Raw genomic sequence first — 16244 nt, 5'->3', positions numbered from 1 at the left:
GGAACAACCATACAATATCACTAACATTAGGAACAATTTCCAATTTTACCGAAGCCAATTATCCTACGTCTTTGGAGTGTGGGCGGAAACCAGAGCATCCGGGGAAAACCCACGCAGTCACGAGAAGGTTGTACAATCTCTGTTCAGACAGCACCCGTGGATCAGGATTAAACCCGGGTCTCTGGCACTATAAGGCAGTAATTCTACCACTATGTCATTGTGCCGCCCCTGTCATTGATGTTATGATCGTGATTTTCCCCCATTTCAACAGTTGCCCAGTTTACATCATGGCTCAAAGTAAATATTTGTCCATTTATCTGAAATCTCTCAAGAGTGTAAAAGAAAATCAGATTTGTGCATCTGTGGCACTTTTTGCATGGGCTCTAATGAGACGTTGTCATTTGTGCCGTTTGTCCAGGTGTTCCTCTGAAGGGGAGGTGGGGAATCAAGAGATCTGCATAAAATACATCCTCATAGAAAAATAGGTGCAGGAGTAGGCCATTTGACCCTTCGAGCAAACACTGCCATTCAATATGATCATGGCTGATCAACTTAAATCAATACCCCGTTCCTGCTTTTTTCCCCATATCCCTATATTCCTTTAGCCCTTAAGAGATAAATCTAACTCTCTTGAAAACATCCAGTGAATTGGCCTCCACTGCTTTTTGTGGCAGAGAATTCCACAGATTCACATCTCTCTGGGTGAAAAGGTTTTTCCTCATCTCAGGCATAAATGGCCTATTCATTATTCTCAAACTGATGAATAAAAGATGCTGGGTTACACCAAAGATAGACACAAAATGATGGATCAATTTTCTCCAGAGAAACTGCCTGACTCACTGAGTTACTCCTGCATTTTGTGTCTATCCCCAGAAATAACTTCTCTCTTTGGTTGACAAAAATGCTGGAGAAACTCAGCGGGCGAGGCAGCATCTATGGAGAGAAGGAATAGGTGACGATTCGGGTCGAGACCCTTCTTCAGACTGATGTGGGAGGGGGGGGGGGAGGATGGAAGAAGAAAGGAAGAGGTGGAGACAGTGGGCTGAGGGAGAGCTGGGAAGGGGAGGGGAAAGAGGGAGAAAGCAAGGACTACCTGAAATTGGAAGTCAATGTTCATACCGCTGGGGTGTAAACTACCTAAGCGAAATATGAGGTGCTGCTCCTCCAATTTGCGGTGGGACTCACTCTGGCCATGGAGGAGGCCCAGGAACAGAAAGGTCAGATTCGGAATGGGAGCGGGTAGTTGAAGTGCTGAGCCACCGGGAGATCAGGTTTGTTATTGCGAACTGAGCGGAGGTGTTGGTGAAGTGATCGCTGAGTCTACGCTTGGTCTCACAGATGTAGAGCAGCACACACCTAGAGCAGCAATAGATGAGGTTGGAGGAGGTGCTGGTGAACCTCTGCTGCACCTGGAAAGACTGCTTAGATTCTTGGATGGAGTCGAGGGGGGAGGTAAAGCGACAAGTGTAGCATTTCCTGCGGTTGCAAGGGAAAGAACCAGGGGATGGGGTGGTTTGGGTGGCAAGGAACAAATTGACCAGGGAGTTACGGATGGAGCGGTCTCTACGGAAAGCCGAAAGGGGAGGAGATGGGAAGATGTGGCCAGAGGTGGGATCCTGTTGGAGATGGCGAAAATGTCGGAGGATTATCTGTTGTATGTGACGGTTGGTAGGATGGAAGGTGAGGATAAGGAGGACTCTGCCCTTGTTACGAGTGGGGGGATGGGGAGTGAAAGCAGAGCTACGGGATATAGAAGAGACCCCAGTGAGAGCCTCATCTATAGTTGAAGAGGGGAACCCCCATTCCCTAAAGAATGAGGACATCTCCGATGCCCTGGTGTGGAACACCTCATCCTGGGTGCAGATGCGGAGTAGACGGAGGAATTGGGAGTAGGGGATGGAATCCTTACAGGAAGCAGGGTGGGAAGAAGTGTAGTTCAGATAGCTATGGGAGTCAGTGGGTTTGTTGTAGATGTCGGTCAGTAGTTTGTTATTTCTTTCCTGCTTTGGTATACCTGCCTCTGTGTTATCAGCATCCCACTTTGCTCTAATGATCCAAGTCAAGTCAAGTCACATTTATTTATATAGCACATTTAAAAAACAACTCTCGTTGGCCAAAGTGCTTTACATTTGTTATAAGAATAGCACAACAAAACAAACTACATACATATATATGGTCTGGTCTGAGCGCAGGTATATGGGACTAGGGGAGAATACGTGTTCGGCACGGACTAGAAGGGTCGAGATGGCCTGTTTCCGTGCTGTAATTGTTATATGGTTATATGGTTATACATGTAGCCCTCACTCAGAGGACGTCAGGAAAGGCTTGGGAGTATAGATAAGTCTTTAGTCTTGACTTAAAAGAGTCGATGGAGGGGGCAGTTCTGATGGGAAAGGGGATGCTGTTCCACAGTCTAGGGGCTGCAACCGCAATGGCGTGGTCACCCCTGAGCTTATGCCTAGACCATGGGATATTCAGCAACCCCAAGTCGGCCGATCTGAGGGGCCTGGAGGTGGAGTGGTGGGTGAGAAGACTTTTTATGTAGGTGGGGGCAAGCCCATAGAGGGCTTTGTAGACATGGAGGAGGATCTTGAAGTTTATACGGAACCGCACAGGGAGCCAGTGGAGAGAGGCCAGGATCAGGGTGATGTGGTCCCTTTTTCGGGTGCCCGTCAGGAGTCTCGCTGTGGCGTTTTGGACCAGTTGTAGGCGGGACAGGGAAGATTGGCTGATGCCAGTGTGGGAGTTGCAGTAATCTAGGCGGGAGGAGATGAATGTGTGGATGATCTTTTCCAGGTCATCAAACTGGTGGATGGTCAACTTAACCTGAAAAAACAGCGCCTCGTCTTCCAGCTGGGTACATTGCAATAAGTATTGAAACAAGGTTTCATTTAACAGTAGAAAATAACACAAAGTGCTGGAGTAACTCAACAGGTCAGATAGTTTGTAGAAACAAAGGACTGCAAATGCTGATTTATACCAAAGATAGACTTGATTTTCGTGCAACAAAAAAAGCTTTTCTTTGTACTTCTGTACACGTGACAATCAACTAAACTGCTAAACTATCAAACTATCCCTTCAGTCATCTCCACATTCACCCTACACTACAACTTAAAGCATTCTGGCCGTCTCAATTTTCCAAAGTACACAAAAGTGCTGGAGAAACTCGGTGGGTGCATCAGCATCTATGGAGCGAAGGAAATAGGCAATGTTTCGGGCCGAAACCCTTCTTCAGACAGTCTGAATTTTCCAGTTCTGATGATGGGTCCTTATTTGTCAATGAAATGTCAACGTTGATTTTCTCTCCACTGCTACTGTTTAGCCTGCTCCAGTATTATCTGTTTATATTACCACATAAGTGACTTTTCATTGCAGCATAGTAGCTGTTGTAATGCAAGGAATTGCACCACCTATTATCCACAGGCCAAGACCCCTCAAGACCTCAAGAGTCATGTCAAGAGTCACGATTCATGTGCGTTTAATTGTCGCTGCAGTGGAACAATAAAATTGTTACTTGCTGCAGCTTAACAGGCCTGTTAATGCCTGATGGATGGACACATGGATAAATATATAATAATCAATGTTAATAAATTAATAACCGTCATACTAGGTACTGATGATAGTGCAAAACCAAAGGCTGTAGTCCAATCAAAAACACAGTCCATATGAGACCACAAGAGAATATTCATCAACATACCGAATCTCCTCAATCCTCTAAGTAACTAGAGGTGTTATGGGCTTTGTGATTGCATCAATGCGCTGAGTCCAGGAGAGGTCTGCAGAGATGTTCACATCAAGGTTCTTGAATCCAATTACTCTCTCAACTGCCACCTTGTCTTTTATAGGACTTTGGTTAAACTACATTTGGAACACTGCATGTAGTTTAGTTTAATTTAGTTTATTTTAATTTAGTTTAGTTTAGTTCAGTTTAGATATACAGTGTGGGAACAGGCCCTTCGGCCCACCGAGTCTGTACCGACCAGCAATCCCTGCACATGAACACTATCCTACACACTTTAGGCACAATTTACACTTATACCAAGCCAATTAACCTACAAACCTGTACGTCTTTGGAGTGTGGGAGGAAACGGAAAATCTCAGAGAAATCCCATGCAGTCATGGGGGGGGACGTGTACAGACGGCACCTGTAGTCGGGGTCGAACCCGGATCTCTGAAGTTGCAAGCACTGTAAAGCAGCAAATTTACCGCTGCACCAACATACAGCCCTAGTTCTGGTCACCCTGTTACAGAAAAAGTGTGGATGCTTTACAACGGATGCTGAGGATGTTTACCAGAATGCTGCGTGGATTTGAATTGAATTGAATTGAATCCTTTATTTGTCATTCAGACCTTTCGGTCTGAACGAAATGCTGTTGCCTGCAGCCATACATGTAATAATAACAAAACACAATAAACACAAATTAACATCCACCACAGTGAGTTCACCAAACACCTCCTCACTGTGATGGAGGCAAAAGTCTTAGAGTTACTGTCTCTTCCCTCCTCTTCTCCGAGGCGATACCCCACCGGGCGATGGCGGCCCGGGGGGTGGTCGAAGCTGCCCGCAGCTGTTGCAACGGGTGCTCCGGAAAACAGGCACCAGCCTGTGACCTGCGAGCTCCCGACATTGTCCTCCACCGGCCCGCGGCCGAGCCCAGGATCAAGGTCGCCGCCGCCTCAGCCGCCGTAGCACCGGCTCCGCTCCGCACCGGGCCGCCCACAAGGCAGCGATTTGGGAGTATTAGCTACAGGGAGAGGTTGAACAGACTTGGATTGTTTTCTCTGGAATGTCGGAGGTTGAGGGGCGACCTGATAGAAGTATATAAAATTATGAGAGGCATAAACAGGGTAAATAATCAGAACCGTTGGGTTGCTGGGGTTGGTGGTGGGGGCATTTGAGTCTTTTGGATGGGCACATGGATATGGAGAGAATGGAGAGATACAAATTATGTGCAGGCGGATAAGAGTTGTTCTTGGCATCAAGTTTGGCACAGACGTTGTGGTCTGAAAAACCTGTTCCTGGGATGTTCCATGTTCTATCCTTCTGAATCTTTCCTATCCATGTACCTGTCCAGATGTCTTTAAATGTTGTTATTGTACCTGCTTCAACTATGTCCTCTGGCAGCTCACTCCATATACCCGTGAATATGGGTATAAGTCTGAAGAAGGGTCTCGACCCGAAACGTCACCCATTCCTTCTCTCCAGAGATGCTGCCTTTCCTGCTGAGTTACTTTAGCTTTTTGCATCTATCTTCCATATACCTATCACCTCTGTGAAAAAAGGTTGACCCTCAGGTTCCTATTAGACCTTACACCTCTCACCTTAAATCTATGGCCTCTAAATTCCCCTATCCTTGGAACAAGACTCTGCTCCAGTAAAGAGCCAACAAGATCGCATCACCTGATGATCTAATCTATTATTAGTAGGTGAATTAGAGTAGGTCTTGGTCCTTTAAATGGCAGGAGATTCACACACAGGGTGGTGGGTACATGGAACAGGTTTGCTGAGGAGATAGGTTACACAGGTACTATAATAACATTAAAAAAATATTTGGGCAGGATACGTGGATGGGAAAGGTTTAGAGGGATATAGGCTAAACGCAGGCAGGTGGGACTAGTGTAGATGGGGCATCTTCTAGTCAATATGGGCAAGTTGGGCCAGGGGGCCTGTTTCTGTGCAATATAATTCTACGGCTCTATGAGTTGATATGTCATAAGCAAAACACTTCGTAATCTGCAGTTGTACAGAGCCCTAGTGAGACCACACCTGGAGTATTGTGTGCAGTTTTGGTCCCCTAATTTGAGGAAGGGCATTCTTGCTATTGAGGGAGTGCAGCGTAGGTTTACAAGGTTAATTCCCGGGATGGCGGGACTGTCATATGCTGAGAGAATGTAGCGGCTGGGCTTGTACACTCTGGAGTTTAGAAGGATGAGTGGGATCTTATTGAAACATATAAGATTATTAAGGGTTTGGGCACGCTAGAGGCAGGTAACATGTTCCCGATGTTGAGGGAGTCCAGAACCAGGGGCCACAGTTTAAGAATAATGGGTAAGCCATTTAGAATGGAGACGAAGAAACACTTTTTCACAGAGCGTTGTGAGTCTGTGGAATTCTCTGCCTCAGAGGGCGGCGGAGGCTGGTTCTCTGGATACTTTCAAGAGAAAGCTAGATAAGGCGCTTAAAGAAAGCGGAGTCAGGGGATATGGGGAGAAGGCAGGAACATGGTACTGATTGGGGATGATCAGCCATGATCATATTGAATGGCGGTGCTGGCTCGAGGGGCCGAATGGCCTACTCCTGCACCTATTGTCTATTGTCTATAATGATAGCACCATTGGTCAGTAGTCATTGAGGCATGTCCTCAATTCTTCTTGGGCACTGGTATTAATGATTACCTCAGACCTTAGTAATGAGAGGTTGAAGATGTTCACAAAATCTCCAGCCAGTTGGAAAGTGCAGGTTTTAACAGCACTGCCAGGTACACCAGCTGTGTGATAATTGCTAAAGAATCAGTTTTTAGTGATATAACTGGATATTGGGATAATCTTCCCAATCTGCTTTTAAGCAGTGCAATGGAAGGATTTATATCTGCCTGAGAGTACAAACCAAGTCTCTTTGAGTCCCACCTTAAAGACTGTAAACATTCAGTCACCACACATCTCCTTTAAACTTTGCCAACACTGAACATCAGACTAAACTTCTGTGTTCAGTTTAGTTTAGTTTAGTTTAGTTCAATTTTGTTTAGTTTAGAGATACATTGCAGAAACAGGCCCACCGAGTCCGCGCCGACCAGCGATCCCCGCACTTTTACACTATTTACTCGGGAGAGATTTACATTTTACAATTATTCCAAACCAATTATGCTGCAAACCTGTATGCCTTTGGAGTGTGGGGGGAAACCGGAGGTTTCGGAGAAAACCCACACAGGTGACGGGTAGAGCGTGCAAACTCCGTACAGACAAGCACCCGTAGTCAGGATCGAACCCGGATCTCTGGCGCTGTAAGGCAGCAAATCTACCGTTATGCCACCATGCCGCCCCTGTTCTCAAGCATTTGGAATGAGACTTGAAACTGCAATCTTCTGCCTCAGAGGCAAGAAATTAACAAACTGAATCACAGTTAACAACCCAGTCATTTACAACATAGAGCGTAGAAAAGTGCAGCCCTTCGGCCCTCATTGCCCATGCTCAAAATGATGCCAAGATAAACTAACCTCATCTGCCTGCACATGAACCATATCCATACACTCTCTGCTCATGCCTCTTGTTTCAAGAATGGAAGCATAAAAGCCGCGATCCGTTAAGAAATGTTATTGCGGTAAAAAGTATTAGATGATTCTGGATGGAAAACTTGAGCAGAACCTCCTGGACTTCGTCATCTGTAATATGTAAATAAATGGTTTTGTAACATGTAAATAAATGCAGATAGTGTGGGAGATATAAGGTAATCACATTTCAGCCAGGGGCAGGCAGTGTGTCATTAAACATTCACTGGGATTAAATGCGCTACTGTACATTTTCACAGCCCATCTGTTTGGTAGCAATAAGTGGCATGAGACAGATGCAGTAAATCTAGACCTCAGCCTTATGTCATGTTTTGGCCATCATTTTGACATCAAATGTGTGCAATGTCAATTCACCCGTCAACTCTGAGCATCTTTTATAAATCAAACCACAGATGCTGCGGATTATCATCAGTATTTCTCGAGTGAGGAATTTGCCAATGTCTTCTACATAGCCACTGTAAACCATCGACTGGACTGGGAGCATTACAAACATAGGTTTCCCAGAAATCGCCGGGACTGACTGCTGGAAAAATTGAACGGGAGAATTTTGACTCTAAATTATCCATTTATCCGTGGCTGGTTTTCCAAGCGTTTGACCTTCCAGCACAATTCCAGTGGGAAAACGAGATGTCGTGTTAATCTCCCACCTGCTCAGAGCCATCCTGGAAATGTCTTTTCAATGAATTACTGGTTTCTTCCTTCAGTTCCAGTTCTCTCTCAACTCCATCTGCCTCACTTTGTGGCTCGGAAAATGGGGAATCAGAGAGTTTAGTCTAGTTTAGTCTAGTCTAGTTTAGTTTAGTTGTTTAGTTTAGTTTAGTTCAGCTTAATAGTTCACAAGTGCTTTATCTGTCACATATGCAACTGCACAGTGAAATTCCTTTTGCATTTATAACTCACGCAGGTGCCACCATTTTTAGCACCATTATTGAAAGTCCAAAGTCCAGTCGACCCGCCTACTCAGAGTACAGTTTACTTTAGTTTATTTTAGTTAGTTTAGTTTAGAGGTACAGCATTGAAATATAGAAACATAGAAAATAGGTGCCGGAGTAGGCCATTCGGCCCTTCGATGGCTGATCATCTAAAATCACGAACCCCATTCCTGCTTTCTCCCTTCGGCCTTTGAAACAAGTCCTTCAGCCCACGCCAACCAATGATCACCCATTCACACTATGTTATCCTGCCTTCTCATCCACTCGTTACACACTGGGGATTATTTACAGAGGCCAATTAACCTACAGACCCGTACGTCTTTGGGATGTGGGTGGAAACGGAGCACCCGGAGGAAACTCAGGCGGTCATAGGGAGAACGTGCATACTCCAGACAGACACATCGAACCCGGCTCTCTTGCACTGTAAGACAGCAACTCTATCGTTGCGCCACCATGCCACCAAGAATTTAGATCATTCCGACACTTCTGTCTTTCTAGACTTTGCTGTGTGCTTTGAGCTAACAATTCTGCTAACAGCATCAACATTTCTATATTTAAGAGCAGGGTTAACATCTGGCTGCCTGGTGCATTCCATGACTCGAGTGGACAGAACGACTGTTTCAGGCAAGAACTGTGTGCTAATGAATTTAGGATGGATACTTTGAAATGAGAGTTGATGTTCATAAGATTTACGGCAAAAAAACGTGTCCCGTAGTTTTAATATTGTCAGTCGGTGATTATTTGGCGTCAGGTGGCTCCATTGAGTACAACCTGATAAATAACATGGTGGAGATAAAATACTGAACACATACATGACTCCTCAGTGTGATGGTGTGTCTTAAAAGCCAAGTTAGCGGAAGTTAGCGGAAATACAAGAGGTAATTCCCAAACAGGCTCACCACATTTGGTTAGCAATGTTTTTGCTATTTTGGTGAAGTTATAGGAAGAGGCCAGTTATAGAATTTTAAGGTTCGCAGTCCGTGGCCTGGCTCAAGAGATCACTCTACTGGTATAAATGTTTGGAAGAAAACTCAAGCCATGACAGTATAACGTTGAAGAAATCGAAATGTAAAGGGTTTTGTGGTCAAATTAAAATATATTTACATCATTTGTGACACAACATAGGAAATTCCACTCCCTGTTAACAGAGAGCCAACACAAAATCACTTTGCACACATGGAAAAAGTATGAAAAAGTGGGTTAAGCATGAACTGGATGAATTAAATAACAAGCACTTTGATTCAGAATCTAGCTTAGTCCTCAAGGAATTGAAGGAGGTGAGCAATGTTTACATATTCTGTTGTGCTGCCGCAAGTAGGAATGTCATTGTTCTATCTGGGACATGACAATAAAACACTCTTAACTCTCTTGATTTAATGACCGATAATCTTCAGAAAAATGTTGTTGAATTTTTAAATGTAACACATTGCAAATTTAAACAGCTTAGAGTCATAGAGTGGAAACAGGCCCTTCAGCCCAACTTGCCCACACCAACCCAGCTACACTAGTCCCAGCTGCCCACGTTTGGTCCATATCCCTCCAAACCTGTCCTATCCATGTACCTGTCTAAATGTTTCTTCAACGTTGTGATAGTCCCAGCCTCACCTACTTCCGCTGGCAGCTTGGTTCATACACCTGCCACCCTTTGTGTGAACCTTGATTGTGTTGTTTTAAGATAACATTTTGCATCTGAGAAAAGAAGAGAGGAATAGCGACAACTATTTTACTGTTCCAAAAGACGACTTCAGACTCAGTGAAGTGAAATTGCCTTTTTTTTCAGCTATTCTTACCGAAGTTGGATCAATATTACTTGCTGAGAACTGAAGTGAAACATTTAAGTACTCTGTCTGTCTTTCTTCTCAATGTGATACACAGGAAGGAACCAGGACTTTACTAAGTTAAGGACCACAAAGTGATGGACAAGTCTATGGTCAAAAAGCGTCAAGGCAGAACAGGACTTTTGGATAAAGGCCCCGTAGTAGTTGATATTCCATGCAAAGACATTGAGCAATGGAACTGAAAGAGATTTTGGACCAAAGTATTGTTGACATGGCAACAGTAAATCTTCAGTGAAAATTTGTTTAGTTCAGTCTAGTTTATTATTGTCACATGTATGAGGTACTGTGAAAAGATTTTTGTTACGTGCTATCCAGTCAGTGAAAAGATGATTACAATCAAGCCGTCCACACTGTACAGATACAGGATAAAGGGTATAATGTTTAGTGCAAGATAAAGTCTAGTAAAGCCCGATTAAAGATAGTCCAAAGGTCTCCAATGAGGTAAATGGGAGATCAGGACCACTCTCAGGGTTCAGTTGCCTGATAAGAGCTGACCAAAACTGTCCCTGAATCTGTAGGTGTGCGTTTCCAAACTTATGTACCTCTTGGCTAATGGGAGAGGGGAGAAGAAGAAGTGACCAGTGTGAGACTGGTCCTTTTTTGTATAGTTTAATTTAGAGACGTAGTGTGGAAACATGCCCTTCGGCCCACCGGGTCCATGCTGACCAGCGATCCCCGCACATTAACACTACCATGACTCCAAGCCTGTCTTATCCATGTACATGGATAGGACAGGTTTGGAGTCATCATGGGAAGATTGGTTTACATGTCGGTCTGGGCTCAAGAAACTACAGATGATGGAACCTTGTGCAAAACACAGTCCTGGAGGAGCAAGGAGGTCCTTCTGCAGTTGTACAGGGCCCTGGTGAGACCACACCTGGAGTATTGTGTGCAGTTTTGGTCTCCTAATTTGAGGAAGGACATTCTTGCTATTGAGGGAGTGCAGCGTAGGTTCACCAGGTTCATTCCCGGGACGGCGGGACTAACATATGGTGAAAGAATGGGTCGACTGGGCTTGTATTTACTGGAATTTAGAAGAATGAGAAGGGATCTTATAGAAACATATAAAATTCTTAAGGCATTGGACAGGCTAGATGCAGGAAATATGTTCCTGATGTTGGGGGAGTCCAGAACCAGGGGTCACTTTGTAAGAATAAGGGGTGGGCCTTTTAGGACTGAGATGAGGAAAAACCTTTTCACCCAGAGAGTTGTGAATCTGTGGAATTCTCTGCCACAGAAGGCAGTGGGGGCCAATTCACTGGATGTTTTCAAGCTCTTAGGGCTAAAGGAATCAAGGGATATTGGGGGAAAGCAGGAATGGGGTACTGATTTAGGATGATCAGCCATGATGATATTGAATGCCGGTGCTGGCTCAAACGGCCGAATGGTTTACTCTTGCATCTATTTTCTGTTTTTCTATTTTTCTATGTTAACTCAGTGGGTCAGGCATCATCTGTGGAGGGAATGGACTGATGACATTTTGGGTCTTACAACTCCAGATAAAGGATTCCAATCTGAAATGTCGTAGGTTCATTCCCCCCTCAGTTACTGCCTGACCTGCTGAGTTTCTCCAGCACTTTGTATTTTGCTAAAGGGCATGTATGTCTGTGTTAGGGTGATGCTCAAGAGAAAGTGAATGTACTGTAGTGCTGCCTGCTGAACCATCCCACCGAAACTAGAGAGCTGTCCTGAACTACTATCTACCTCATTGATCAGACTTTACTGGCTTTACCTTGCACTAAACGTTATTCCCTTATTGTGTATCTACACACTGTGAATAACTCGATTGTAATCTTGTATTGTCTTTCCATTGACAGGTTAGTACATAACAAAAGCTTTTCACTATACCTCAGTACACATGACAATAATCCAAACTGAACGGAGGGAGGGTGATGGACGTTTGTTAATTGTCTTCAATCTGTCAAGAGCAGAAGTAAGTTAAATGATATGAACAAGAACAGAGAGGAGAAGAATAAAGATGCCAGAGCTTTGAAGTACAAAATATCATATCTGATATGAAAGAAGATCCAGGAAATATTTCGCAGGCCATGTAGCATTAGCGGAGAAGTAAAAATAGTTAATATTGCAGATAGATGACCCTTCACCTGAACTGGCCAGTTCTATATCAGTCAGAATGATGAGTTATTTTAAATTGTTCTGTTCAAAGTTGAGTCCTAAGGGCTGTAATGTGCTTCATCAGAAGATGAGATGCCTCAAGCTTAAGTAGACTTTAATGGAATACTGTAGGAGGTCAAAGACAGAGAAGTTATAGTAATGAGCCTGTCCCACTTAGGCGATTTTTTAGGCAACTACAGGCGACTAGTTTGCCGCCACATGTTCGCCAGTGGTCGCCGGGAGCAGTCTTCTCAGTTGTGCAAAAAGTCGTAGCGTCTTTCCGATCGCCATTAAATTTTCAACATGTTGAAAATTTTTCGGCGACAGTGGGTTTGACGCCAATGAGCGTACCTTGACTTCTCATGACATAGGTGCTGTCGTAGGTTGTCGCCAGGATGACGCAGGTTGTCTCCGGGTTTTCGGCAACATGCTACGACTATGACAGTCGCCGTCAATTGCCTAAAATACTGACAATAATCAAAATTTATGATTGACTGCTGATCTTTGTATGCAGAAAACTAGAATACAAAGGTATTCTACAGGTAATGTTACAAAATTCTAGTTTGACCTCGCTCACTTGAGAGTGGTTCTGGCAGGAAGCCTTAGATAGGCCATATTGTCCTTTGATCCGTATATTCATTGGAATAATATTTTGATTTAGGAAACTCAATTATGAAGAGAAATTACATGAATTAGATGCTCTTTTCCATGCTCTTTTCACTTCCAGTTTTTTTCCCCCTGCTCTCCTTACTACAATCAGTCTGAAGAAGGTTCCCAATCTGAAACGCCATCTATCTACTTTCACCAGACCAAACCAGCTGAGTTACAATAGACAATAGAGAATAGACAATAGGTGCAGGAGTAGGCCATTCGGCCCTTCGAGCCAGCACCGCCATTCACTGTGATCATGGCTGATCATCCACAATCAGTATCCCGTTCCTGCCTTCTCCGCTATCTTTAAGAGCTCTATCTAACTCTCTCTTGAAAGTATCCAGAGAAACGGCCTCCACTGCCTTCTGTAACAGAGAATTCCACAGATTCACAAATCTCTGGGTGAAAAAGTTTTTCCTCGTCTCCGTTCTAAATGGCCTACCCCTAATTCTTAAACTGTGACCCCTGGTTCTGGACTCCCCCAACATGTTTCCTGCCTCTAGCCTGTCCAATCCCTTAATAATCTCATATGTTTCAATAAGATACCCTCTCATCCTTCTAAATTCCAGTGCATACAAGCCCAGTCACTCCATTCTTTCAACATATGACAAGTCGCTCCATTCTTTCAACATATGAAAAGTTACTCCAGCACTTTGTGTCTATCTGTTACATGAATTAGAGTTGTGCCATCTAGAATTGAGAAGGTTTAAGGTTGATTTGATAGGTTCAAATAGCAACTGTTGGGATCTCCAAACTAAACTAAATTCCTTGCTGCACAGGAGGATGAGGATGAGGATTGCAGGAGGATGATCTTACAGAGGTGCACAAAATCATAAGAGGAAAAATCGGATAAACGCACAGTGTCTCTTGCCCAGAGAAGGGGAATCGAGAACCCGAGGACATCGTTTTAAGGTGAGGGGGGAAAGATTTAATAGGAACCTGAAGAACACAATTTTCACTCAGAGGTTGCTGGGTATGTGGAACGAGCTGCCAGAGGAGTTAGTTGAGGCAAGTATTATAGTAAATATTAAAAAGGCATTTGAACAGGTACAGGGATAGAGGAATTATAGGCCTAATGCAGGCAGTTTGGTTTAGTGTAGGGGCATCTTGGTCTGCATGGGAAAGTTGGGCCGAAGAGCCTGCTTCCGTACTGTGACTCTATGACTTGACGACATTTGAAAACTATGCAGCTTGATAGATTAATTGTCCACGGTAATTTGTTCTGTGTGTGTGGAAGCTATAGTGGTGGACAGTTGACTGGAATATGGGGAGAATAGGTTAGGGTAAGATTTGTGTAAAACTGGGTGTACGATGTTTGACATGGACTCAGTGGGCTTACTCCTGGGCTTACTTCTGTGCTGTATATCTTGAATTTCTACTTTATTGTGCCCAATGCAGATCCATTCAGGAGTTGCAAACTTTCATGAGAAAGGAAAGTAAAGTTTAAGATTTTCTTTCCACTTTATATTTTAATTAATTTCCTGTAGTGTATCATATTTTCAACTTTTAATTTTAATGACAGATCACTGGTTTTCTCCGTCGGCATGCATCAGCATCAAAAAAAAGTTACCAAAAGAACAATTGCTGCCTTACAGCGTCAGAGGCCCAGGTTGGATCCTGACTCGGGGCTGTCGAAGCTCCTGCGGCTTGGAGTTCACGGTTGGTCTCTGACCAGAGACCGCGAGCTCCACGATGTTAAAGTTCGCAGGCACCCGCGGTAGAGCTCAGAGGTCGACCCCTGGCAAACCTGCCCGGGTTTGGCCCATATCCCTCTAAACCTTTCCTATCCATGTACCTGTCCAAATGTCTCTTAAATGTTGATATAGTTTCTGCCTCAACCTCCTCCTCCGGCAGGTCGTTGAGTCTCTCAATTTAAAGCAATGCCCTCTAGTCTGTGAGATTTCCACCCATGGAAAAGGGATCTGATTACAAGAAGGGTCTCAACCCGAAACGTCGCCTATTTCCTTCTCTCCATAGATGCTGCCTCACCCGCTGAGTTTCTCCAGCGTTTTTGTCTACCTACAAGTTACAAAGGTTCTCAACTTCCTGAGTGAAGAATTACCGTCACCTCAGCCCTGAATGGCCAGTGCCTTAACATGAGATTATGGCACCTTTTTACAGACTTCCCAGGCAGAGAACAACTCTGCCAGTCAAAATGTGGGAATAGCTAACTTAAAAAATAGACCACGGAAAGTAAACATTAAAATTATTTTAGGTGGTGATTGCGGACAAACACGGTGCCAATTTTCCAGCTGTGAAGTAGACAGTACAGCAGTAATGTCGGCTGAGACGTTCAGCTCAAGTGCCTGGGGTGGGACTAACACAGTACAGAACCGTACTGTGCAGGGACAGACCAACACGTCTCCAGTGACTGTGATGCTAATCTAAACTAATCTCATCTCCCTGCACATTGTCTGTATCTAGCCTATAGGATGTAAATTTAGGTATAGACTGAAGGACTTTTGAGAATGAAGGGATATGGCAACAGGAATGATCTCATTGAAAGCTGGAACTGGATCATATCACTTTCTCCTGCTCTGGTTTTAATGTATTTTGTGGCTTGTTCTGAGGCAGACCGAATAGTTTAGAGGAAGTGTTCAAGAAGGAACTGCAGATGCTGGAAAATAGAAGGTACACAAAAATGCTGGAGAAACTCAGCGGGTGCAGTAGCATCTATGGAGCGAAGGAAATAGGTAATGTTTTGGGCCGAAACGTTACCTATTTCCTTCGCTCCATAGATGCTGCTGCACCCGCTGAGTTTCTCCAGCATTTTTGTGTACCGAATAGTTTAGAGGGTTAGGAGGAAAGCAGAGGCAGGTGGGACTAGTGTAGATGGGACATGTTGGCCAGCGTAGGTTAGTTGGGCTGAAGGGGCATGTTTCTACATTATATGTGTTGTTGCCTGCATTCTGAGAAAAACAGCAAATAAGGTTTAGGTTTAGGTATATTATTGTTACATGTATCGAGATACAGTGAACGGTTTGTTTGCATGCTATCCAATCGGAGCAGTAAATACTACACATAAATACACAAGCTTATTTTTTGTTATTTTAATACTTTTATTAGAAGCAATGTACAGTCGTATAAACCATGGCATATAACATAATACATTTCGTGTACAACTTCCTGTTTTAAATTTAACAATATAAAAATAATAGACACAAGAAAAGAAGAAAAAAGAAGAGATTAAGGAAAGTAGTGAAGTGTAGGCCCCAGAAGTTAACAATTGGTAATTTGTGGATAGATAGAAAGAGCCCATAGATGTAGAAAAAAAGAAAAGACCAGAAAGGAAGAGCAAAAAAAAGAAATAGAAAAAAAGGGGGGAAGAGAAGAGAGAAAAAAAGGAAAAGAAAAAACAGAACAGAAAAGAAAAGGAATATACCTACTTCGTATCTTTCCACACCCCTCACCCAGTTCTGAAA

At 43.8% G+C, this 16244-nt stretch overlaps 1 long non-coding RNA gene across 1 annotated transcript; it reads right to left on the bottom strand.

Moving 5' to 3' along the window:
• Positions 1–1111: 1111 nt before the first annotated feature.
• Positions 1112–8592, bottom strand: LOC116976591. The gene is made up of 3 exons (XR_004413003.1): positions 8456–8592; positions 3238–3240; positions 1112–1121 (listed from the first exon to the last, which is right to left on the bottom strand). It is a non-coding gene; the product is annotated as an uncharacterized LOC116976591 (long non-coding RNA).
• Positions 8593–16244: the final 7652 nt, after the last annotated feature.

Source organism: Amblyraja radiata, chromosome 1, assembly GCF_010909765.2.
Source record: "Amblyraja radiata isolate CabotCenter1 chromosome 1, sAmbRad1.1.pri, whole genome shotgun sequence".
NCBI classification, from domain to species: domain Eukaryota; kingdom Metazoa; phylum Chordata; class Chondrichthyes; order Rajiformes; family Rajidae; genus Amblyraja; species Amblyraja radiata.
This window is presented reverse-complemented; position numbering and strand designations above follow the sequence as displayed.